Here is a 26175-nt window from a genome sequence, read left to right on the forward strand (position 1 = left end):
GGTCAGAAATGATAATATGTATACCGAGGTAGATACAGAACTGCACTACAATCCTGAGCTAGGAAGTACCATCATTTAAATGTATAATATTTAGACATGCATAGACGATATTATTGAAATGTTATTTATAAAACACCCAGATAATGTAAAGTCTCAAATTCCCCTTCAAAACTACTGTTATAGGACTGGTGCATTCCCACACCTGTCACATGATCTCCCAAGATCCGCGGTGTGCGTATAACAGTAGTTTTATGCCCCCGCCTAGAGACACATTGTTGATGGATTAAGAACCACCTTGTGCCATCCCATGATAACACTAAATAATATATGAATGTAAGCCCAAAATAAATTTTTATAGCAGATTGTGATAGCATGTTGTTTGCTATCAAAGGGTGGACTGTCGAAGTTGAATAATTGAGTGAGACAAGTTCAGTTTAAAATTTAATCACAGCGACGCCATCTTGCGAATGGCCGCAAGACTCCATTTTGGAAATGAGATCGCAAGACACCATTTTGTGTGGTCAGCATTAATTCAAGTTATAACCCAGGAGCTAAGAACAGATGGCAATGTATTTGTTAACCTACCAAGGGCAACGGGAAAAATGAGCTTTCTAAGTAGAAGTAAATAAGAAGAGACAATGGGTATTTTTACATACAAATTGGGAATCCCTTGATGCAGATAAAGTATAGTTGTGGCAATTGTAATATAATATCTACACAATTGGATTTGCCTGAATCCTAGACAAAATGGCTCCAAATCCCACAGTTTGAGGTGATAATACATTTGCACTTCACACAAGAGTCTGTGAGAACAAAAGAGGTTTTGTTTTCCTTTGAACACAGCAGGTGGGGGCCTGCTGACAGAGGGCATGTAGAATTACAACCCTCAGCCATCCACACTGCTGGATGTTCACTTCGTGTATGAGAGATTATGCACTTAAATCTCACCCATTAATAACTAGCGTCCTTATATCAAACCCTGAATACCCACACACTACATATTCGCACATAAGGGTCCATAAGCATCAAAATGTATGATTCAAGTTGGTTAAGTTAGTTTAAATGCTAAGAAATATAGGTTTTTGATATCGAAGGTATTATACATGATAAGCAAGGTATGATTGGTCTCGTTCTGATGCGTACGCTTTTTACAGAATCCCGGTGTTATCGGTGGAGAGATCGCATCATGCAAACTCAAGTTACGGACCGCAGAACTTATAAGCAACAAAATGTTTTAGTTGATGGAGTGTTACAGGAGGTGTTACCAGAAAGACCCCGGCTGTTAGAGGCAGGGAAAGTCTATTTGAAACAACCTGTTAAATGTGTTGTTACATATGCTCCTCCTCTGGGAACCAATGAGATCAGCAGGAAGTTTCCCCTTTGTCCTGTTTCAGTCTGGGGGGGAATAAATACATGTGTCCAAACACTGGTTTGCCAGTTCATGCTGAATTTTGGGTGAACTGAGGATATCTAGTCAGAAGTCTATCTCTGGGTCCAGAGGCGCAGCATATGTATAACTGAACTTGGTCTGTATTATTTCCTTTTTACGCTTAACTTGTGTATGTATAGATTGCGTGTAACTGACTGTACTTTTACCTGAATAATACTTGTGCGTTGGAACCACAGATTTCCACTCCAGTCTTTATTTGTGGTCATACTGCGTATGCAATTAGCGTTGTGTTTAGAGGTTTATAGGCAGGTTTTGTCTTAGAGGTTTATAGGCAGGTGAATCTTAGAGGTATATAGGAAGGATTATAGTAAATGGTTTACTGACGATTTAACATCCGGATGGCAAGAATAGATATTTTAATCTCCGGTCCGTGAGAGTGCAGTGGCAATGTAGTGTTCACACTTTTTAAACTCTCACCCTATTAAATTTGGTCCCAAGTGTCAGAACACTACCTCTTCACAATGGGTTGTAGTCAAGAAGCCGGCGGTCGAAATGCCGACTGCCGGCTTCCTGACTGTAAAATTCCGGTATGGGACTAATGATAGGCATTGAAATCCCTATGCCTATCATTATTTACCCGCCGAAATCCTGATGCCCGGCATACCAAACGAAGGTAAGTCGGGCATCAGGGATGGACTGCCAGGGGGGGAGGGTTAGGTTTAGGGACTCCCGGGGAGACTTTGGGGTTAGGCACCCCCCCTGGGAGGGTTAGGGTCAGGCTAGGGGAAGGGGAGTTTAGGGTTAGGCACCCCCGGGGGGGTTAGGTTTACGGTGCAGAGAGGGGGGGTTAGGTTTAGGCACCCCCGGGGGAAGGTTAGAGTTAGGCACTAAGGGGGAGGTTAGGGTTAGGCACCCCTAAGGAGGGTTGGGTTAGGGGGGGAGAAGGTTAGTGATAGCTTACTTACCTGCCCTGTCGGGAACAGTGCTGTTCAAGCTGCCGGCGTCGGGATTTGAATACCGATCCATTCACAGCAAACACATGCTGCCTGCATAACCAGGACATGCAACACTGAACTCCTTGTTTGATCATTGCAAAGAAATGACCAGTTCACTTGCATCTATTTGTGCTGCCTCTCTGTTTTCTAAAAAAAACTGATTGCATATTTGTACTAATGCCAATTTATCTCTTTAAATTTCCATATTCTGTCTGATTTGCCATTGCTTTTTCGGCTAGCCTCACAACTTCAAACTACTAATACAGGGCCTGATTCTATTTCAGATGGAATAGCTAAGCTGCTCGCAAGCAGTTTAGCTATTTCGTCTGTGCGGATGTGGTCACGCCTCCAGCTGCATTACGTATCCGAGTTGTGTTGTCCAACGTAGCATCGGATACTCTGCGGACCATCGGCAAGCTAAGGTGACCCATGGGGTCAAGCAGCTGGCCGTCGTGGATGCGAGGAAGAGACCAGTCGACGGATATCCCTGCCTCTTCCCTCTCCCCCAACAGTGGCTGGATGTGTGGTAAGTAAATTGGGCATCCTTGTGCAGTGCTGCGAGGGGCGTAAGTCCGAAGGATGACATGTAAACATGAGGAAAAATAAATCACAAGTGTTTTGAGTGTTGCCAGTTTAATAACATGTTGGATATTGCCCCTTTAAGTTTAGTTGGTCTTATGCAGACAATGAATGTTTTATGGAGAGTGGTCTAAGAATATTTAATAGGAGTGGTGTATAGAAATCTGCCTCTTTGTTCCAGTTTTTTTCCAGGGCAGGTGCGTGGGAGGGGTGCTCCCCCTCAGTCCTTAATGCCCCTGGTCAATGTCATCTTTGAGGCTGCAGTGGCCAGCACCATAGGCAAACTTAGGAGGGATTTATGGTTGCCTTGTCTTAAACCCCCACCCCCCACCATGATGACCACAATAGAAGTAGCATATAATACTAAAGTTGCATGTTTTTTAGGATCCCCTTAGTGTCACAATGAAATAACTAGCACTAGTCACTGTCAAGCTTTTAAAATGTGTCAGCCAGTAGTAAAAAATGTAAAAGCCAGTAATGATTATAGTTGTGCACCAACTAGGAGATCTGGAAAACATGCACTGTTCGGGATGCACTGATATAGACCATCTTTAGGATCAATTATTAATACTGAATAATACAAAATCCAGTACATAAGGGGACCAATCTGTTCATCTATGTCCAGGGCAGTGCACAGTTTCTTTTTCTGCCCTCCCCCAGATTCCCCAACTTGCTCAGATGATCTGTAATGGAGCCCACATATGAAATAAAAGATTCAGCTCAGACAGGATGGCCCTACTTTTACATATAATTGCTTACTGTGTTTGCTGTATATGGCAGAATTATTTCATTCAATACATTCGTATGATGTATATTATAGCTGGTTTAAGTGCTGATTATGCCCTCTTACTGGTAGAAAACAGTTGCAGCAAACAGTGTCAGTATTATGCTGGGCATTGAGGTCCCATTGGGGGATTAGAATGCTTTAGTGATGTGCTATCTGGTTAGCTACGTTGTTCCCCTCCCCCTTCCCCCCTCTTTGTTACATTTTTTCATGTCTTGTCGGTATGGTGTGTATGTGGTTCGACTGCTTTGCTGGTGTTTTTTCTTTCCGTATTGTAAGGTACTGCATCTGTGTGGCAATGAACATATCTACTTATGTTATGCTCTGTGGATATATATGTACTCCATTCAACGCAGTGCTATAATTATTGTTTGAAATAATACTGACAGAGTGGCATTTGGTTTTACATAATTTTTATTGCTATAGATTAAATAAATAATAATATATAGATATCCAGGATACTACCATATATTTCGGAAAAATATAAAAAAAAAGACCTGTACTGATACCGAGAATCTATTTTAATTACACTTTTTCTTACCTATATAACACTTTAATTTCTTTCTTTTAAAAGTTCATGGACTGTATTATTGATACAAATATTTTAAAGACTAATAAAAGTTCTATTTAATTCTGTGCAACAATTGCAGACAACTGTTTCCCTCTCTACCATCATTGGGAATGATGTAGGTCAGCGAACTGCATTGGATTTGCGCTCTATTGTCATTAGATCCATTTGATAGCAAAAGCTCTGCTTTCCTGCCAGTGTTGTGGTCTTTCATTGTCCACAGGAGTGTTTGGTGGTGAGCTGGTTCTGGTGCCCGGATGGATGTTGCTAGGAGGAAGGTAAATACTACAGTGGTGAGGTACATCTTGGAGAATGGTGGTGGTGTAGTGGAGAATGGTGGTGGTGTAGTGGAGCAGGTGTTTATTCAATGCCACGATGCACATTTGTTTCGTGGAGTTGGCGTGCATTTTAGTCCTGCAGGATTGGCTAATTTTTCTGCTGGTTTAGATGTTTCTTGTTACAGGGTTGAGTTATGGTGGCGGCGCATCAGTTTAGGCCTCACTTGGTGGAAAAGAATGACACTTGGAGTTACTTTATGTTAATACTTAGGCTTAGTGGGTGCGCTCTCATTAAAGTGGAGTAAGGCGACAGCCAATTGTCCTGGACAGGAAATGGCTATACCACCTGGACCAGTGGTGAAGGTAAAGGAGAGTTGATCACCAATGCTTGGCTTGTGTGTGTGTTTGTTTGAGCCGTTTTGTTGTTACTGTACTGTGCGTTCAATTTGTACCATCACCATTATTAGTATTAACTTATAGTCTAAATGTAATGACTTGTCAAATATAAATTTGAGAAAATATTTAAACGCCAACACTGTTGTCTGTGTCTTTATTTTTAGAAGTTAAGTTACATTGTATTTAAGAAGGATGTTATATGGTAACACGATAATACACGTTAGTGAGTTTATAGCGATTGCAATGAATTAGCATACTATTGCGGTTGAACTGCGTGTGTAATTGCTATTGCATATGCAGTTGCTTATGACAGGGAATCAGGCCCTCAATTCCTACTTACTGATTTTCTCCCCCTTCTTTCTTCATCCACACCATGACCATCTTTTCTTCAAATTCTCCCTTTACTCAGTGTCTACGTAATCCTTTATTCTGCTCCCTGTTCCCCCTAGTCCTCTGCAGCACTTCCTCCCTTTCTCTCCCCTCCTCTATCTGTATTCCTCCCCTGTTACTCCACTTTCGTTCTTTTCTCCCCCACAATGGTCCTACTACCCAACCACTAAGCTCTGCTGCCACACTCCTATCCCTGTCACCACACCACACCTCCATCTACATCACACTAAACTCCCACCTTCTACAGGTTCCCTTCCTAGCTCAGGTGCACGCACCATCCCAACACAGTAAGCAGCCGCTTACAGTATGAAAGTGGGTATCAACTTAAACTCTCTATTGTCAGATGATGAATGTAACCATAAATTCTTTCAAACCATATTTTCTCAAAAAATAAAGACACAAACCAAGTTAATGGCGTTCAAAAATAATAGGTCAGCTTTATTTATTTACAATAATGAGTAAGGTGGCAGGGGAAAGACTGACAAACCACCGGCGCTAGCTTGACTTAGGCAAAAGATGTCCACAGCTTACCAGGGCCTACTATCTTGCAAGGGCCACTCTCCCTTTCCAAGCAAGTAAGACACCCATGCCAATATAAAATACTTACAAGGGCCAACTCTCCATTTCTAACAATTGAGACGGTATCCAACACCCATACCAATGCACCATTTCGGCCCACCCGGATGAGAGGCAGCGCTGACCCCAGTAGGGTGAATCAGCCTAACCCGTGCTCCTACTGCAACAATATGAACAGATTGCTTTACAGATTGCCGGTCTTTCCCTGCCATGAAATAAAACCGGCATAAGACACAATAGGGAAGGGAGGGTGGGAGATCAGAATCAAAGAGGCAGAATATCCTACAGACATTACCCATAAGCCCAGTAACCACTTCCCCCTTAACAGCAAACAACCTATTCCTGTGACTTGACAACTGCCAATCCAAAATTACCCCTCCTTTCACTTTATATGCCCTCTGGGCCTAATTCAGAGCCGGACGCTCAGACCAGAGTGCTCGCTCTGAATCAGGGCCCTCCTACCTAAAAATGGAGCATCCTCCTGGCCTCCATGTTCAAGACCATCGCGACCATCGGGCTTGCGACGAGACCCTGCGGTAGGGTCTCGCTGCTGCAAGCCCAGGAGTGCTTTTGGCTCTATCAGAGCCAAAAGCACTCCCACTGACATCACTAGTGATGTCAGTGGGGCCGGCTCCAGATGGAAGGCGTTCCCATGGGAATGCCTCCGTCTGGGCAGCAACGCCCCCGGCACGCCCACCAGTCACCATCGACATCACGCCCCCTTTGGTGCGAGACCCATAGCGACAGCTTGGCTGTCGCTATGTGGGTCTCGCGCATGCGCACGACGGAGCTCCCACCGTCGTGCGCATGCGCATTAGGGCACCATCAACCCGCTTGCGAGCGCTCAGCGCTCGCGAGTGGGTCTGAATTAGGCCCTCTGTTCTATGCAAACGTCGGTTATTTTTATTGAATTTCTATTGTTTCCTTCTCACCGAGGGCCTGATTCAGCAAGGAACGCACCCTAGCAGACGCACGCACCCAGCCACTGCAAGAAAATGCTAATCAATGCATATGCACGGAGACCGCAGCACAAGAAGCAGACACCCAGCAGAACATAAAGCCGCCCACCCATGCCATGGTTGACAGCGTAAACATCGGGAACAGAGAGTGCCATCGAACCTGCCTGTAAGCTAAGGGTAGATCCTGCCCCAGGACTTGAGAGATTCCTGCACGCAGAGAGATGCCCGGCTGTGTGTGGCGCCGCTGAGTTTAATTTATGCATGGCCCTGTATCGGAACAGGCACGCCTGCCCTCGGCCAACCACCCCCTGTCACCACCCACAAATGGCACTTCCTTTCAATCAACATCGAAGGTGTCTGCGGGCTCCCTGCATACTCTGAGAGAGCCCTTACCGTACTCAGCAACTTATTTGCGCATGCCCAGTGCGATGCATACGCATGCACAGAGCAAAAACATCGGCCAAGTGTGTGCGTTCTCTCCTGTGCGTTCCTTGCTGAATCAGGCCCTGAGATCTATACTGCATACCTGCTGAAGTTCCCTCCTGTTATGTGACAGTCTTAGAGAAGTCCAACTATGATCCAATGTTTTCATCAATATGGTTGTTAAATTTGTCTCTCAAAAGTGATATTCCCCTCAGGGAAAGTGGGAATTTTTACATAAGAATTTGATGAAGTCAAATAATTGGATGTGATCATCTGCAATTATTATCTGACGATCTAGTCGTCTGTTGTCTGATAAAGAGTGAATCGGACACTACTTTGTGTCAGCACAATCCAATGCGCACAACTGCGAACCCAACACACATACAGTTATTCACATAACGAACTCACATAGACCCTCATTCAGAGGCGGTCGCAAGAAGCGAGCGCTCGCTCTGAATGAGGGCGGCCGCTTGCCTTTTCAAGTGCGGCCTCCTGGTCGCTAGTTAAGCTGTGGGTTACCACCCACAGCTTTAGCGACTGACCAGGTTGATGGTTGCGATGGTCAAGACCATTGCGACCATCGGGGCTTGCGACGAGACCCTAAGGTTGGGTCTCTGCAACCGCAAGCCCCAGGGAGCTACCTGCTCTGATCGAGCAGGAAGCTCCCCACTGACACCACTGCTGATGTCAGTGCGGCCGCCCACAAAACGGCAGGCGTTCCGTCGAGAACGCCTCCATTTGTGAAACCACCCCCTCGCCACACCTAGAAAACGGATCGAGCTGTCGATCACCATCGACAGCCGCCCCTTTTGTAGTGAGTTCCAGAGCGAGAGAATTTCTCTCTCACTCCGGGGCTTGCGCACGCGCAGTGTGGCCGCTGTGCGTGCGCATGGCCTAAACATCGACCTGGTTGTGAGCGCTCAGCGCTTGCAACCGGGTCTGAATGGGGTCCATAGACTTATATGCTTACACCTAGATGTTTGTATGTGTATCCACATGCGTACACATAGATGCCCACGTGCATCCTCACATGCATACATACAAACATTTCCTACATCGACGCATAGACGCACATATGTGAACGCATATGTATATAATGGTTCCTAGTAACAATAAGAGAGTTATTAAAGGTATTATTAATTAGTAATTATGATGAAATGTGTACGTAAATAAGATCTAAGGTTTAGAACATAGTAGACATGTCATGTTTGGTATTATATTAAATCCCTGTTCATTTGCAGGTCTCCGATTCTATCAGCAAGGAGATCGCATCATGCGTCCGCAAGTTACGAATTATAGAGAGTTATTGGTTAGCATGTTAACATTTTGTATGTAGTGTCTGTAGCCAGTTTAATCAGTTCTTCAGCAGGAAACTACACAAAGCAACTGTTGGAGAACTAGGACATACCCCTGATGACACCGTATGAACTATCCAATAACCAGAATGACCAGGAGCAAGGACCAATGGAATCATGCCAGCTTGTCTCTATTGTTCTATCTGTGACCTGTAAGGTATATAGGCTACTGCTCTAGACACCATAAGGGAGTCATTTCCCTTCTTAGATGACTACAGGCTTCAGGATTGATGACTGAGAACTGGAATCCAGAGCGCTAGCGTATGTATCGGCTGTACCTTTGTATTTACTTGCTTTTTGCGCTAATTGTTTAGATCAAAGCGTGATATACTTTTTCTTGCATACTACAACTTTTTGTGCTTTGGAACCACAATTGGATTGGAAAGCAATTCTTTCTTTAGCGACTAGTAGCGTTAAATAGCGACAATTAGGTATACCGATTAAGGGGTATCCATAAATTATAACTGCATGCCTTATCCTAGAAGAAAACTCATTTAGCCTTGGTTGACCGATTGCAAATGACAACGGACTACGACAACTTGCTGAATTATATTGAGTATTAAGAGACACAACCATATAAGGTGAATTTGTGGATATCTGTATCATTATTATGCAACCCAAAAGGAGGCACGAGTGATATAGAGTTACTATCATTATATAATTGCTGGATATAGGTAATTTGAGCCCCTCATGAAAGGTTACCATTAGCACTGTCGTGAATAAATTGAGTTCTCTAACCCAAGGGATGCTAAAATCATGGAGCAATCCAACAATTAAGTGATGTTGATGAAGAAATTTGATAAGGATGCTGAACAATATTGGGTATTAGAACCTATTAATTACGCAATTGCTGCTTACATAATTGTGAATTCTCACTATAAAAATTTTTCATATTTATTGCTATTGTACTAAAATTTTGCCTGCATTCATACGTTTTGTTATATGTTTTTGTCTTATTTTATATATGTATGTCCTTTTATGTCTTTACTTTTTATTATTAAACCATATTAAAAGCTAAGTTTTAATTTTCTATTAAGAGTGCTCCCAAAAAGATGAGCGTTCCCTTTTTCTCTTCTTCGGTGTATTCAATGAATTTATTCTCTCTGGGGTGCCCCTCCACCTGATAATAATTTTTCTCTGATTAGAGGCTAATAACTTTTAGATAGTGGACTTTTTCTCTAATAAATAGATTATGATTATTACTAGATTTTTGAATATCTCATTAGTGCTCGGGTTTTTACATATCCCCCTTCCCAGGGAATATAGGCCCTCATTCAGAGCCGTACGCTCTGAGCAGAGCGCACGCTCTGAATGAGGGCCGGGCTCCATTTTCATGGAGCGTCATCCTGGACGCTCGTATAGCTGTGGGTCACCACCCACAGGCAATACGAGCGTGCATTGTGATGGTCGCGATGGTCGAGACCATCGCGACCATCGAATTTGCGAGCCGGAGCCTGCGGTTGAGGTTTTCAACCGCAAGCTCCGGAGTGATTTTGGCTCTATCAGAGCCAAAATCACTCCCACTGACATCACTAGTGATGTCAGTGGGCCGGCTTCTGACGGGAGGCACGCCCCCGGCACGCCCACCAAAGGGGGCGTGCTGTCAATCAACATTGACAGCACGTCCCCTTTGATCGGACACAACGAGCGAAGGACTTTCCTTCGCTCGTCGCGTCTGGCGCATGCGCACGACGGAGCTCCCTCCGTCGTGCGCATGCTCAGACCATAACATCGACCCACTTGCGAGCGGACAGCCGCTCGCGAGTGGGTCTGAATCAGGCCCATAGAGTGTAAGCTCCACCGGGGCAAGGACTGATGTGAATGGCCCAATACTCTCTGTAAAGCGCTGCAGAATATGTGTGCGCTATATAAATACCTGGTAATAACAATAATGATATTATTTATACTTATAATAAAGTTCTAACAGATGCGTCCAGTTACACTGTGGCTGATCGCACCACAAATGTGCGCACGCATAGGCCCAAGCCATTCCCCACACCTGCATACACTACGATACGCTATGGTGTGCACTACGATCACACCATGCATTCCTATGGAGAGGCGGTCACGTATGCAGTGCGCCTATCCGCTCGCGGGCGCACGTCTCGAGCTATGCTTGGCGCGATTTGCTACACCAGCAGCAAGGATATAGCTAGGCATATTTGTATATAGAAGCAGAAGCACATTCTGTAAAAGGTGGCGACACCTACCCATTGCCGCCCACAAAGGTCCCTGCCCGTCAATCAATTTGTGAATAAATACTTGCTATGAGCGACATCGGTAAGTGCACAAATTTCAGCATTGCATCCATCTCCGATTCAGGCCCATTATACCCAGTAGCTGCCTCATAGCAACACGCACTCAACTTGTGGAAGATGACCAGGGCCGGTTCTAGACATTGTGCAGCTCAGGGCGAAAGTTCCCAGTTGCGCCCCGACCCCCCCCCCCAAAAAAAAGAAAGACATTTTTTTAGATAACATTATGCCACACTCAGTAATGCCCTGAATAACACATTATGCCACACGCAGTAATGCCCTGTATTACACATTATGCCACACAAAGTAATGCCCTGTATTACACATTATGCCACACACAGTAATGCCCTGTATAACACATTATGCCACACACAGTAATGCCCTGTATAACACATTATGCCACATGCAGTAATGCCCTGTATTACACATTATGCCACACAAAGTAATGCCCTGTATTACACATTATGCCACACACAGTAATGCCCTGTATAACACACTATGCCACACTCAGTAATGCCCTGTATAACACATTATGCCACATGCAGTAATGCCCTATATAACACATTATGCCACACATAGTAATGCCCTGCCCCCGCGATTGCGGGGGGCGGGGCTTAGTGCTGGGGGGCGGGGCTTAGCATTGGTGGGGGGGTAGTAGCGGTGGTCGGTCGGCGCATGCGCGGGCTCTTAGTCGCGGTATTTTTTCCGAAAATACAGCGACTAGAGTGCGGATGGGATCCGCAGGGACAGAGCTTTATCGCAAGCTCTGTCCCTGCAAGGGATTTATAGTAAATCCCTGTGATATTGCCTGAATTCGCAATGCGAATTCACTCGGTAATATCACACTACAATCCGCATTCAATATGCGGATTGTAGTAAATAGAGACCTATGTCCCATGCAGTAATGCCCTGTATAACACATTATGCCACACGCAGTAATGCTCTGTATAATACATTATGCCACACACAGTAATGCCCTGTATAACACATTATGTCACACGCAGTAATGCCCTGTATAATACATAATGTCACACGCAGTAATGCCCTGTATAACACATTATGCCACACGCAGTAATGCCCTGTATAATACATTATGTCACACGCAGTAATGCCCATTATAACATATTATGTCACATGCAGTAATGCCCTGTATAACACATTATGTCACATGCAGTAATGCCCTGTATAACACATTATGTCACACGCAGTAATGCCCTGTATAACACATTATGCCACACACTGTAATGCCCTGTATAACACATTATGCCACACCCAGTAATGCCCTGTATAACACATTATGCCACACCCAGTAATGCCCTGTATAACACATTATGCCACACGCAGTAATGTCCTGTATAACACATTATGCCACACGCAGTAATGCCCTGTATAATACTTTATGTCACACGCAGTAATGCCCTGTATAACACATTATGTCACACGCAGTAATTCCCTGTATAACACATTATATCACACGCAGTAATGCCCTGTATAATACATTATGTCACACGCAGTAATGCCCTGTATAATACATTATGTCACACGCAGTAATGCTCTTTATGACACATTATGTCACACGCAGTAATGCCCTGTATAACACATTATGTCACAAGCAGTAATGCCCTGTATAATACATTATGTCACACGCAGTAATGCCCTGTATAATACATTATGTCACATGCAGTAATGCTCTTTATAACACATTATGCCACACGCAGTAATGCCCTGTATAACACACTATGGGCTCTATTTATTAACATTATTTTTACTAAAATAAAGTGAAAAAGCGTGTTTTCACACCCTTTTCACATTATTTTAGTTTCACCTGTAGTTATTACAGGGCAATTGGAGTAGAATTAGTAAAATTCTACTCCAACCCCCAGTATCACTTATTTTTAGTAAAGCAGATCGCATTTCCCATAATTGTAATGGGAAATGTGATCCGACCACAGTTACTAAAAATAAATTGTAAGAAAATACCAGGGGAAGCCCTGTGATAATAACGCCACCTGGAGGTGGCGTTATCCAGGGTCTCCCCCGGTTACCGGGCTCCCACTCTTCTCTAACGGGGAGAGCAGAGGCGGGAGCCGGTACCAGTAATCAGCTATGTGGTCTAAGCAGACCGCAAGCTGATTACTGTAAAAAAAAGAAAAAAAAATTAAACATTTTTTTTTTACTTACCGGAATCCAGGGACCGGTGATCGGGACTCCGGTGATGGCTCCTCTCTGGTCAGCTGGTCTCCCATAGTACACTGGGGCCCGGTCATCAGGTGATCGGGCCCCAGTGCAGTATGGGAGATCACCTGATCGGGAAGCCCGGAGAAGGTCACCAGAGGACAGGAGGTGCAGGTAAAAGGAGAGGGGGGTCGCGGGGGTGGGGGAGGGGGGGGAGGGGGGGTCGCGGGGGTCCGCGATCGCGGGGGGCGGGGCTTAGCGCTGGGGGGTGGGGCTTAGCGTTGGTGGGGGGGTAGTAGCGGTGGTCGGTCGGCGCATGCGCTGGCTCTTAGTCGCGGTATTTTTTCCGAAAATACCGCGACTAGAGTGCGGATGGGATCCGCAGGGACAGAGCTTTATCGCAAGCTCTGTCCCTGCAAGGGATTTATAGTAAATCCCTGTGATATTGCCTGAATTCGCAATGCAAATTCACTGGGTAATATCACACTACAATCCGCATTCAATATGCGGATTGTAGTAAATAGAGACCTATGTCACATGCAGTAATGCCCTGTATAACACATTATGCCACACGCAGTAATGCTCTGTATAATACATTATGCCACACACAGTAATGCCTTGTATAATACATTATGCCACACACAGTAATGCCCTGTATAACACATTATGCCACACACAGTAATGCCCTGTATAACACATTATGCCACACCCAGTAATGCCCTGTATAACACATTATGTCACACTCAGTAATGCCCTGTATAACACATTATGCCACACGCAGTAATGCCCTGTATAATACATTATGTCACATGCATTAATGCTCTTTATAACACATTATGTCACACGCAGTAATGCCATTTATAACACATTATGCCACACGCAGTAATGCCCTGTATAACACACTATGTCACACTCAGTAATGCCCTTTATAACACATTATGTCACACGCAGTAATGCCCTGTATAACACATTATGTCACATGCAGTAATGCCCTATATAACACATTATGCCACATGCAGTAATGCCCTGTATAATACATTATGTCACATGCAGTAATGCCCTGTATAATACATTATGTCACACGCAGTAATGCCCTGTATAATACATTATGTCACACGCAGTAATGCCCTGTATAACACATTATGCCACACGCAGTAATGCCCTGTATAATACATTATGTCACACGCAGTAATTCCCTGTATAACACATTATGTCACACACAGTAATGCCCTGTATAACACATTATGCCACACGCAGTAATGCCCTTTATAACACATTATGTCACACGCAGTAACGCCCTGTATAACACATTATGCCACACAAAGTAATGCCCTGTATAACACATTATGTCACACAAAGTAATGCCCTGTATAACACATTATGTCACACGCAGTAATGCCCTTTATAACACATTATGTCACACGCAGTAATGCCCTTTATAACACATTATGTCACACGCAGTAATGCCCTGTATAACACATTATGCCACACGCAGTAATGCCCTGTATAACACATTATGCCACACGCAGTAATGCCCTGTATAACACATTATGTCACACGCAGTAATGCCCTGTTTAATACATAATGTCACACGCAGTAATGCCCTGTATAACACATTATGTCACATGCAGTAATGCCCTGTATAACACATTATGCCACACGCAGTAATGCCCTGTATAACACATTATGCCACACGCAGTAATGCCCTGTATAACACATTATGTCACACGCAGTAATGCCCTGTTTAATACATAATGTCACACGCAGTAATGCCCTGTATAACACATTATGTCACACGCAGTAATGCCCTGTATTACACATTATGTCACACGCAGTAATGCCCTTTATAACACATTATGCCACATGCAGTAATGCCCTTTATAACACATTATGCCACACGCAGTAATGCCCTGTATAACAAATTATGCCACACGCAGAAATGCCCTATATAACACATTATGTCACACGCAGTAATGCCCTGTATAATACATTATGCCACATGCAGTAATGCCCTGTATAACACATTATTTCACACGCAGTAATGCCCTGTATAATTCATTGTGTCACACGCAGTAATGCCCTTTATAACACATTATGCCACATGCAGTAATGCCCTTTATAACACATTATGCCACACGCAGTAATGCCCTGTATAACACATTATGTCACATGTAATAATGGCCTTTTTTTAACACACTATGGGCTCTATTTACTACAATCCGCATATTGAATGCGGATTGTAGCGTGATATTACCGAGTGAATTCGCGTTGCGAATTCAGGCAATATCACAGGGATTTACTATAAATCCCTTGCAGGGACAGAGCTTGCGATAAAGCTCTGTCCCTGCGGATCCCATCCGCACTCTAGTCGCGGTATTTTCAGAAAAAATACCGCGACTAAGAGCCCGCGCATGCGCCGACCGACCACCGCTACAACCCCCCACCGACGCTAAGCCCCTTCCCCGGCGCTAAGCCCCGCCCCCGCGATCGCGGACCCCCGCGACCCCCCACTCCCTTCATTACACTTACCTGCACCTCCTGTCCTCCGGTGATCTTCTCCGGGTATCCCGATCAGGTGATCTCCCATACTGCACAGGGGCCCGATCACCTGATGACCGGGCCCCAGTGCACTTTGGGAGACCAGCTGACCGGAGAGGAGCCATCACCAGAGGCCCGATCACCGGTCCCTGGATTCAGGTAAGTAAAAAAAATAATGTTTAATTTTTTTTTCTTTTTTTTACAGTAATCAGCTTGCGGTCTGCTTAGACCACATAGCTGATTACTGGTACCGGCTCCCGCCTCTGCTCTCCCCATTAGAGCAGAGTTGGAGCCCGGTCACCAGGGGAGACCCTAGATAACGCCACCAGGGCTTCCCCCGGTATTTTTTTACAATTTATTTTTAGTAACTGTGGTCGGATCACATTTCCCATTACAATTATTGGAAATGCGATCTGCTTTACTAAAAATAAGTGATACTGGGGGTTGGAGTAGAATTTTACTAATTCTACTCCAATTGCCCTGTAATAACTACAGGTGATACTAAAATAATGTGAAAAGGGTGTGAAAACACCCTTTTTCACTTTATTTTTGTAAAAATAATGTTAATAAATAGAGCCCTATGTCTCACGCATTAATGACCTTTATAACACATTATGTCACATGCAGTAATGGCCTTTATAACATACTGTGACACGCAGTAATGCCCTTTATAACACATTATACCCCCATGCAGTGCCCCCATTAGTAGTATCCCCTGTAGTAATGCCCCCTATAGTAGTTCCCCCAGTAGTAAAATTCCATTGTAATCCCCCAATTAGTAATGCCCCCTATAGTAGTGCCCACAGTAGTAATGCCCCCATTAGTATTGCCCCCCAGTAGTAATGCCCGAATTAGTAGTGCCCACAGTAGTAATGTCCCTTGTAGTAGTTCCCCCAGTAGTAATGCTCCCCAGTAGTAATCCCCCCATTAGTACTGCCCCCTATAGTAGTGCCCCCTATAGTAGTGCCCCCATTAGTAGAGCCCCCATTAGTAATGCTCCCCAATAGTAATCCCCCATTTAGTAATGCCCCCTTTAGCAGTGCCCCCATTAGTAGAGCCCCCATTAGTAATGCTCCCCAGTAGTAATCCCCCCATAAGTAATGCCCCCTATTGTAGTGCCCCCATTAGTAATGCTCCCTATTGTAGTGCCTCCATTAGTAATGCTCCCCAGTAGTACTGCCCCCATTAGTAATGCCCCCTATAGTAGTGCCCACTGTAAAATGCCCCCAGAAATAATGCCCCCTGTAGTTGTGCCCACTAGTAGTAATGCCCCCTTTAGTCATCCCCCAGTAGTAATGCCCCTATAATCGTGCCCCCTGTGCTTCCGACTGAAAAAAAAAAAACACAATACTTGCCTTTAGCCCCGCTCCTGCTTCCGCTGCCGTCCGGTCCAACCGCGGCTCCTCGGGTCTATGGGGGAGACGTCATGACATCGTGACATCCCTCCCATAGTACTCTCTCTGCCGGAAGCCGGAGCTCAGGAGTGAGATCCGGCTGCCGCTGCAGGGAGGGAGCCGGGTGCCTGCTGATAACAAATATCAGCGGGCACCCGGCAAATGCAGCCTCCCGGCGGCGGCGGCTTGGGGGGGACGGTTTTGGGACTAGCGTACTTTTTTTTAATTTATTTTTTATTCTAGGTTTTTTTTTCAGGGAGGGGGACTCAGTGGCGTCCACTAGGTGTCGGCGCTCCGGGCGACGGCCCTGTTAGCCCACACCTAGAACCATCACTGAAGATGACAAATAACCAGTCTTCTGTCAACCTTTTGTCATGCAGAGGCGTCACCAGATGTGGTGACACCCGGTGCGCACTCTGGCTATCTCTGTACGCTGGAGCAGCACCAAAGCCCCAAAAGGGGGAATGGCCTAAAGTAAAAGGGGTGTGGCCTCGCAGGGAATCCTAATGACTTCACCGGATCTGTTGGGCTGCCCCCTGAGACTGGACTGTCAGCTGCTCTTCTATGACAGGAGCCATGTGCTGCAGGAGAATGTCACACTGTAGCACCCGGCTCCTGTCACTGAGGAGCCGGCATTTTGGTGTCGCCCCCGCCGAGGGTGACACCCGAGTGCGGGACACACCCCAAGCATTTACACAATTCTGTCTACAGAAAGAAAAAAACATAATGCTATTTTAAAGCAGTATTATATCTTTATATATATATATATATATATATGTATCATTTTTATAGCAAAGACTTAAAGCACACATCTATTTAACTGAAAAATAACATGATGGTATTGTGTAAATTGAGGTTCTTAATTGCGAACAAAAACTGCTATGCCTATTATTGCAAAAACAAGCCGCCAGCAAGTCTCATTCTTAGTTTTCACTAATGAAAATTCAATAATAGCACTTAATATCATTTCTGAATAGTGTAATGTCCTTGTAAGTACTTGTATGGTACTGAAGGGTTTTTCTGTATAAAAGAATTAAAAGGTTCTATTTCCTCATAACGATGATATGCAATTACGCTAATGAAACAGAGTAAAAAGTGTACTCTTATAGTATATAAGTACAGTATATTATTGTGTATAGTGAACTAGAGAATACAAAACAACATTATAGAATTATAGCAATCTAACCAGATACTGTACATTGAAATTAGTAAATTAGTTGTGTAGAACTTCCTTTATTACAGTAAAGGGTATATTTACTAAAGTGCGGGTTTTTAGAAGTGGAGATGTTTCCCATAGCCTCTGCCCTAGGGTGTAAATTTACTCAGAATCGTGTTTGGTCCGATATTGCCAGAGTTTAAACACTCACAGCATGGCTGAAATATGGGCAAGTTTTGCCAGCTGAAACACTCAAACTTAACAAGAATCGTGTTTTGCTGAATCATGTTTCTCCCTGAGTTACCTGTGTGTGATCGCAGCCAAATTCTCCCAAACAAGCAGCCTGCACATATCAGTGAGATACGTGCAGACTGCTTGCATGTTGAAAGTAATAAAAGTTAGGGTTAAATATTTTTTTAAATATGACATGGGAACTCCCCCAAAGCATAGCCAGCCCCGGGCTCCTGAGCCAGTCCTGGTTCTAAAAATATAGGGGACAAAACATGTGGTGTTCCCCTGTATTTTATGAACCAGCACTGGGCTCTATGAGCCAGCCCTGGTTTTAAAAATACGGGGAAAAAATGGGGTCCCTGTATGTTTAAAATCAGCACTGGACTCAATCAGCACTGGACTAGCTGGGATGCAATGCCACAGGCACGGGATCCTTTCATCGGATCACTTTACTTTATATGCTGTGTGAGTACTGTGTTTCTTTTACTATTTTTTTTTTTTTTAAATAGTAACCTTTTTAGGCTAATTACTAGTGGCAGAAACATATACAGATCACAATGATCTGTGTATGTTTCTGACAAACACGCAGCTCAGGATGTAGTCTATTTGAAACTTCTATTTATGACCGAGTTTGCTAAAATTACACCCATGATTTAAAATTAGGGATGTGCGCCGACCCCTGTGCATTGGTTTTGGTTTGGGATCTGTATCTCCTTCAAGGTAGAGATGAGCAGGTTTGGATTCCAGAGATCCGAACCCACCTGCATTTAGCAAATCCAAGTCAGATCCAAGCAGGCTCAGAGTTTCCCACCTGACTTGGATCTCGAAACCGAGACAAAACCATAGAGTCGGATATCTGGCGGTTTGCGAGCTTTCGTCTCTATGATCAATGTAGTATATAAGGGACCACATGATGGATGCCATTTCACTCTGGCTATGGAGACTGAACAGGGAGGATGGGTAGTGTAGGGCTGGGAGAGGTGCTGGTGCTGTCTGCTGTGTCCTGGGCTGGTGACTGCTGATCCATTCTGGGCTGGTGCTGTCACTGTGCTGTCTGCTGTGTCCATCTGGGCTGTTGCTGATCCATCTGGGCTGTCGGTGCTGCTCTGCTGTGTCCTGGGCTGGTGCTGCTGATCCATTCTGGGCTGGTGCTTTGCTGTCTGCTGTGTCCATCTGGGCTGGTGTATAGAGGTTTTTAGCATTATTATGGCCAAGGTTATGGGACCTACCCAAGGAGGTTACCTGGATGTGGTGGGTAGGCCCATAACCGTGGCCATGATTATGCTAAAAACCTCTATTGATTGCAACATTTTATTGCATTTATATATATTATTAATAATTTTGAGTTGTGCACCTGAGATTTGTCTGTTTCTGTGCCTGCAATTAGTCTCATCAGGTAGCACCTCACATTACATATATAGTCAGGTTGTGCAGTCCACAAATCTTTTCCATATACTCCATTTAATGTGCTTTATTGCACATCTGAGGGAAAGGAGACATCATTCTGGACTAGCACCCTTCCTTATTGGTTTAAAAGCATGGAGTATGGTAATGTATATGCACACTGTATTAGGCACATTTCTAGGTAAGTCCTAAAAGTTATATACTGTAGTGCAATTTTGGTTCATTTTTGGGGCGTGGGTCCCCCTGGATTGCGTTGGTTGGTCTGTCTCAGGGCACTGCATTATAACACATTTTCCTTTATAACACATTTTAACCCTTCACTGTGTGTCTACTATATATGTACCTCACTTTTTTATTTTCATTCTTTATATGCAGCTGCAGCTGCTCCTAACTATCTGTTTTCACTGCACTTTTCTTACTATGGTGGTGCCCTGGGGCGGCTTAGCTGGGCCGGTTTTGGGGGGTCCCGCGCTCTGGATTTGAACCTTAGTATGTTAGGGACCTACCCGAAGGAGGTTACCTGGATGTGGTGGGTAGGCCCATAACCTTGGCCATGATTATGCTAAAAACCTCTATTGACTGCAAAATGTTATTGCATTTATATATATTATTAATAATTTGGAATTGTGCACCTGAGATTTGTCTGTTTCTGTGCCTGCAAATATGATCCATGACTACTTTGCTTGTAATAATCTTTGGCTATAACACCCACCTTTGCAGGAATTACCAGACGCTTTGAAGGCTGTAACTTTGAACTGCTTTATAGAAAACATGTGAATGAAACCTTTCCACACTGCAGAACATGATGGAGAAATCCCTTGAAGTTCAGCACCTAGAGCATCTTTTTTCATGTTCTCTGAGGCCTCTACTGACTGTGAAGACAGATTCTCCACAATGTAGTCTTCCATTGTGACTTTTTAATGGTGATTTCAATGTTGTCCACTGGCTGAGATCCATCTCATCTGAGGGTTGGGTTTTCCCCATGCAAATGAGACAAATCACAACCAGAAGGTGACTCTTATGTTTAGCCGTGGTGTCAGTCTCTCTTTTGGCAGAATTAGGCTTTCGTTTTTTACAAATATAGGCTTTAGTTTTTTAGAGCATATAACTTTATAAGCTGTTACAATAACATTTCTGCTATGTTTAAGATTAAAACAAAACTTTATGTAACCCAATAACTTAAAAAAAAAGTTTTGATTGCAATATTCATGCAGCCCCTTGACAGACAGCAGCACAGCACCCCTGCACAGCTATGCCAATGACAGGTGTGGCTGACACGCACACAAAAAAAAATATTTATTGTTTTGGGCAGCAGCCCCTCGACACACAGGAGCAGAGCACCCCTGCACAGCTATGCCGATGACAGTGACAGCCAGGTGTAAAATTGATAATAAATTAATTAAAAAACAATTCATTGGGTGCAGCCACTGGCTGTTAAATTGATCATAAATTAATTTAAAAACAATTCATTGGGTGCAGCCCCTGGTTATTAAATTGATCATAAATTAATTTAAAAATAAATCATTTGGTTCCTAAACCAACCATAACATTAATTAATTTAAAATGTCAGGCAGTAATGCCCCAACCAGTACTTAATGGAAAGGAAAAAGGTGCAAGATGGAATAGTCCTTGGGCTCCCATCCACCCTTATGTTGTATACGAAACAGGAGACTTTAACAAACCAATCATTTCACGACAAGGACTGCCAATTGTGGCTGAAATTATTGTTTTGTTTGGACCCCCGATAAAACAAGCTGATCCCATACACAACCTGGCTTTACATTACAAGTTGTCCTCGTCCTTGTCCTCGTCATACCCATCAGTGTGTACATCCTCTCCTTCACACAATATTAAGTCGATTTCTCAGGGCACACAGTTGGTTTTCCTGGAGCTGTCTTAACAACTTTCACATTTTTAATTTGAACACCACCACTACTACTACAAGCAGAAGAGCTATCAGCAGTCTTCATAAAGAAAGGCCAAGGCCTTATCCTTTCCTTTCCACTTTGTGTAGTGAATGGCATTTTGCCAATTTTTTGTTTATCTAAAGGCAAATATCCTATACATTTTTTTTCTTAACTTCAGTAAAACTTGCTTTACCATATCAATGGCGTGACTTAAGCCCTGGGGCATGGGCCTTCCTAGAAGATGAGGAAATTGATGGCCTAGCACTGCTGGCAGAACCTACAACATGTGGTTCTTGGCCTTGCTCTCCTGTCATGTGACAGCCCTCCATATTTTTTGCAGTCTGGAAGCAGTGTCACAATCACCAATAGTGTAGCCAAGGTGCGGTTACAAAATTCACACACGTGCAGTCGTGCGCGCACACAAGAAAATTAGAAAAAAAGACAAATGATGATTTATTTTTTTGTCAGCTCCAGAAGAACTTGGGCTCAGAGTAACGATTGATCACGACTGGAGTTGGACAGCACAAGGTTGCAACGTGCGTTGCTGGCTGGCTCTTGTGCGCTACTGCGGTTAAGCCTAACACGCACGCACACACAGAAAAAAATAAAAGACACTTCGATTTTTTGGGCGGCTTTTTTTTTTTTAAGTCCTAAACTTGGGCCCAGAGATGGACTCAGCACAAGCCCAGGACACAGCAGACAGCCCAGATGGATTAGCAGACAGCACAGTGACAGTGACAGCACCGTGACCAGTATGAATACCCTTAAATTGCTAGAGAGAAATAATCGCTGTCCAGACAATAATTGTGGTTCCAACGCACAAAAGTTCTTATTGTAATAAAAGAAAGTTACACGCTTTCATCTAGCACAATTAGCGCGAAGACAATGAAATACAGAATATGATACAGCACAATACATACGCGTACGCACTGGTCCCAGCATACAGTTATCAGTCCAGAAGCCTGTGGTCATCCAAGAAAGAATGGCTGTATACTAGTACCAGTATGCAAACTATATACCCTCCCAGAACAAAGAAACTAGATAACGGGTTTTCATTGGATCTTGCTCGTGGACATTCTGGTACGATGCAGGTCATTGGACAGTTCATATAGCATCACTGGGGGTATGTCCCAGGTCCTCAGATGTTGCTTTCTGTGGTTTTCCCGCCGAAGAACTGGTTTAAACTAGGGGTGTGCACCGGACACTTTTCGTGTTTTGTGTTTTGGTTTTGGATCTGGATCTTTCTTCGTGTTTTGGATCTGGATTGGTTTTGCCAAAACCACCCTTCCGTGTTTTGGGTTCTGGGTTTTGTGTTTTGGATCTGGATTTTTTCTTAAAAAATAAAAAAAACCCGCTAAAATCACATAAATGGGCCTTTTTTTGTTCCTACGCTATTAATAACCCCAATAACATTAATTTCCACTCATTTCCACTCTATTCTGAACACCTCACACCTCACAATATTGTTTTTAGGCCAAAAGGTTGTACCGAGGAAGCTGGATGACTATGCTAAGCGACACAAGGGGGCGGCACAAACACGTGGCCCATCTAGGAGTGGCACTGCAGTGGCAGACAGGAAGCCAATCAGCGTTATGGTGCCCATTTGCATGTAGCACGAACCCGGGAGATCCGTGCTACATGCATCTGTGTGATTGGCACAGAGCAATGACAGGTCCGTGAGACCCGTCTGTGCTGCTGTGGTAAAAAAAAAAAAAAAAAACCTGTGTAAAAAAAGAAAAAAATGGCGTGCACCCCCCCAAAAAAGAGCAACCAGCCCCGGGCATTAGTAACCCAGTGCTGGGTGTGCTTAAATACAGGGGACAAACGACGTAGGGGTCCCCTGTACTTAAGCACAACCAGCACCGGGCTAGTCAGAACCAGCGCTGGTTGCCAAAATACGGGGGACAAACGACGTAGGGGTCCCCTGTATTCTGCGCAACCAGCTCTGGGCTCTGATCCGGTCCTGGTTCTGGAAATATAGGGGACAAAAAATGAGTAGGGTTCCCCTGTATGTTCCAGAACCAGCACTGGACTTTTTCTAGCGGGGGGCTGATGCCACAGCCAGGGGAGCCCTTTCACCGGGCCCCCCAGCCGCAGCATCAACCCTGACCGCTAGTCAGCCCAGGCCGGGGATCCCTGGAGAGCTGGGGACCCCCCCAATAAAGGGGTCACCCTCTCCAGGGCACCCCAGGCCCAGGCTGATAGCCCGGGGCTATCCCCGCCACCCCTGGTGGCGGTGGGTGGCGGGTTGATTGTGTGGTGTGGTGTAAATAAAGAATATCAAACATTGTCTTTACAAGTAGAACTGCAAGTCCCAGCTAGCCTGCCCCGCATGCTGGTACTTGGAGAACCACAAGTACCAGCATGCAGGGCATTAAGGGCCCACTAGTACCTGTAGTTCACCTGTAAAAAAAATGTTTAAAAAAACACAGGACACACACACCGTGACAGTATAAGTTTATTAAACATACATACACACACACATGTACACATACTCACCTATGTAACCTGTAGCATCGGTCCACTTGTCCGGTAAAGTATCCCTAGGGGACCTGTGAAAAAAAACATACTCACCATCTCCTATGCGAGGTTCTGTCCTCTTCGTTCCAAAGTAGGCATCCCCGGACTTGGCAAAAAAAAAAAACGAAAACGCGATCCACGAACTTAGTACCGTTCTATAGAACGGTACTTCCCGAATGAGAGCTTAGCGGCGGGGTATCACCATGGAAACCCCACTGCTAAGCGTTCATTGGCTGAGAGAGGTCATCTCCCGTCTCTCAGCCAATGAACGGCTCCCTCCATTGTAGTCAATGGTGGGAACCGCAGGGTAAACTTTAATAACCTTGCGGCTCCCAGCATTGACTACAATGGAGGGAGCCGTTCATTGGCTGAGAGAGACGGGAGATGGCCTCTCTCAGCCAATGAACGCTTAGCAGCGGGGTTTCCATGGTGATACCCCGCCGCTAAGCTCTCATTCGGGAAGTACCGTTCTATAGAACGGTACTAAGTTCGTGGATCGCGTTTTCGTTTTTTTTTTTTTGCCAAGTCCGGGGATGCCTACTTTGGAACGAAGAGGACAGAACCTCGCATAGGAGATGGTGAGTATGTTTTTTTTCACAGGTCCCCTATGGATACTTTACCGGACAAGTGGACCGATGCTACAGGGTTACATAGGTGAGTATGTGTACATGTGTGTGTGTGTATGTATGTTTAATAAACTTATACTGTCACGGTGTGTGTGTCCTGTGTTTTTTTTAAACATTTTTTTACAGGTGAACTACAGGTACTAGTGGGCCCTTAATGCCCTGCATGCTGGTACTTGTGGTTCTCCAAGTACCAGCATGCGGGGCAGGCTTGCTGGGACTTGCAGTTCTACTTGTAAAGACAATGTTTGATATTCTTTATTTACACCACACCACACAATCAACCCGCCACCCACCGCCACCAGGGGTGGCGGGGATAGCCCCGGGCTATCAGCCTGGGCCTGGGGTGCCCTGGAGAGGGTGACCCCTTTATTGGGGGGGTCCCCAGCTCTCCAGGGATCCCCGGCCTGGGCTGACTAGCGGTCAGGGCTGATGCTGCGGCTGGGGGGCCCGGTGAAAGGGCTCCCCTGGCTGTGGCATCAGCCCCCCGCTAGAAAAAGTCCAGTGCTGGTTCTGGAACATACAGGGGAACCCTACTCATTTTTTTCCCCTGTATTTCCAGAACCAGGACCGGATCAGAGCCCAGAGCTGGTTGCGCAGAATACGGGGGACCCCTACGTCGTTTGTCCCCCGTATTTTGGCAACCAGCTCTGGTTCTGACTAGCCCGGTGCTGGTTGTGTTTAAGTACAGGGGACCCCTATGTCATTTGTCCCCTGTATTTAAGCACACCCAGCACTGGGTCACTAATGCCCGGGGCTGGTTGCTCTTTTTTTGGGGGGGAGGACGCCATTTTTTTCTCTTTTTACACAGGTTTTTTTTTTTTTATTTACCACAGCAGCACAGACGGGTCTCACGGACCCGTTAGTGCTCTGTGTCAATGACACAGATGCAAGTAGCACGGATCTCCTGGTCCGTGCGTGCATCTGTGTCATTGAAATACACAGCAGCACAGACGGGTCTCACTGACCCATCTGTGCTCTGTGTCACTGTCAATCACACAGATGCATGTAGCACGGATCTCACGAGTCCGTGCTACATGCAAATGAGCACCATAATGCTGATTGGCTGAGAGCCGTGACAGACGGCTCTGTCAGCCAATCAGCACTTTGCCCATTAAAGGCAAAGGCATTTTTTTTTTAAATGGCCGCTCGAGGCAAAACCTCGAGATCCGACAGCAGATCTCGAGGTTTTGCCTCGGGAGAGGGATCCGGGGCAGACAGGGAGATCCGAGCTTGGGCTCGGATCGCCCCGGATCCCCGAAGTTCGGGTGGGTTCGGT

This window comes from Taudactylus pleione, unplaced genomic scaffold (assembly GCF_031769625.1).
Source record: "Taudactylus pleione unplaced genomic scaffold, aTauple2 ptg000020l, whole genome shotgun sequence".
In the NCBI taxonomy this organism is placed as follows: Eukaryota; Metazoa; Chordata; class Amphibia; order Anura; family Myobatrachidae; genus Taudactylus; species Taudactylus pleione.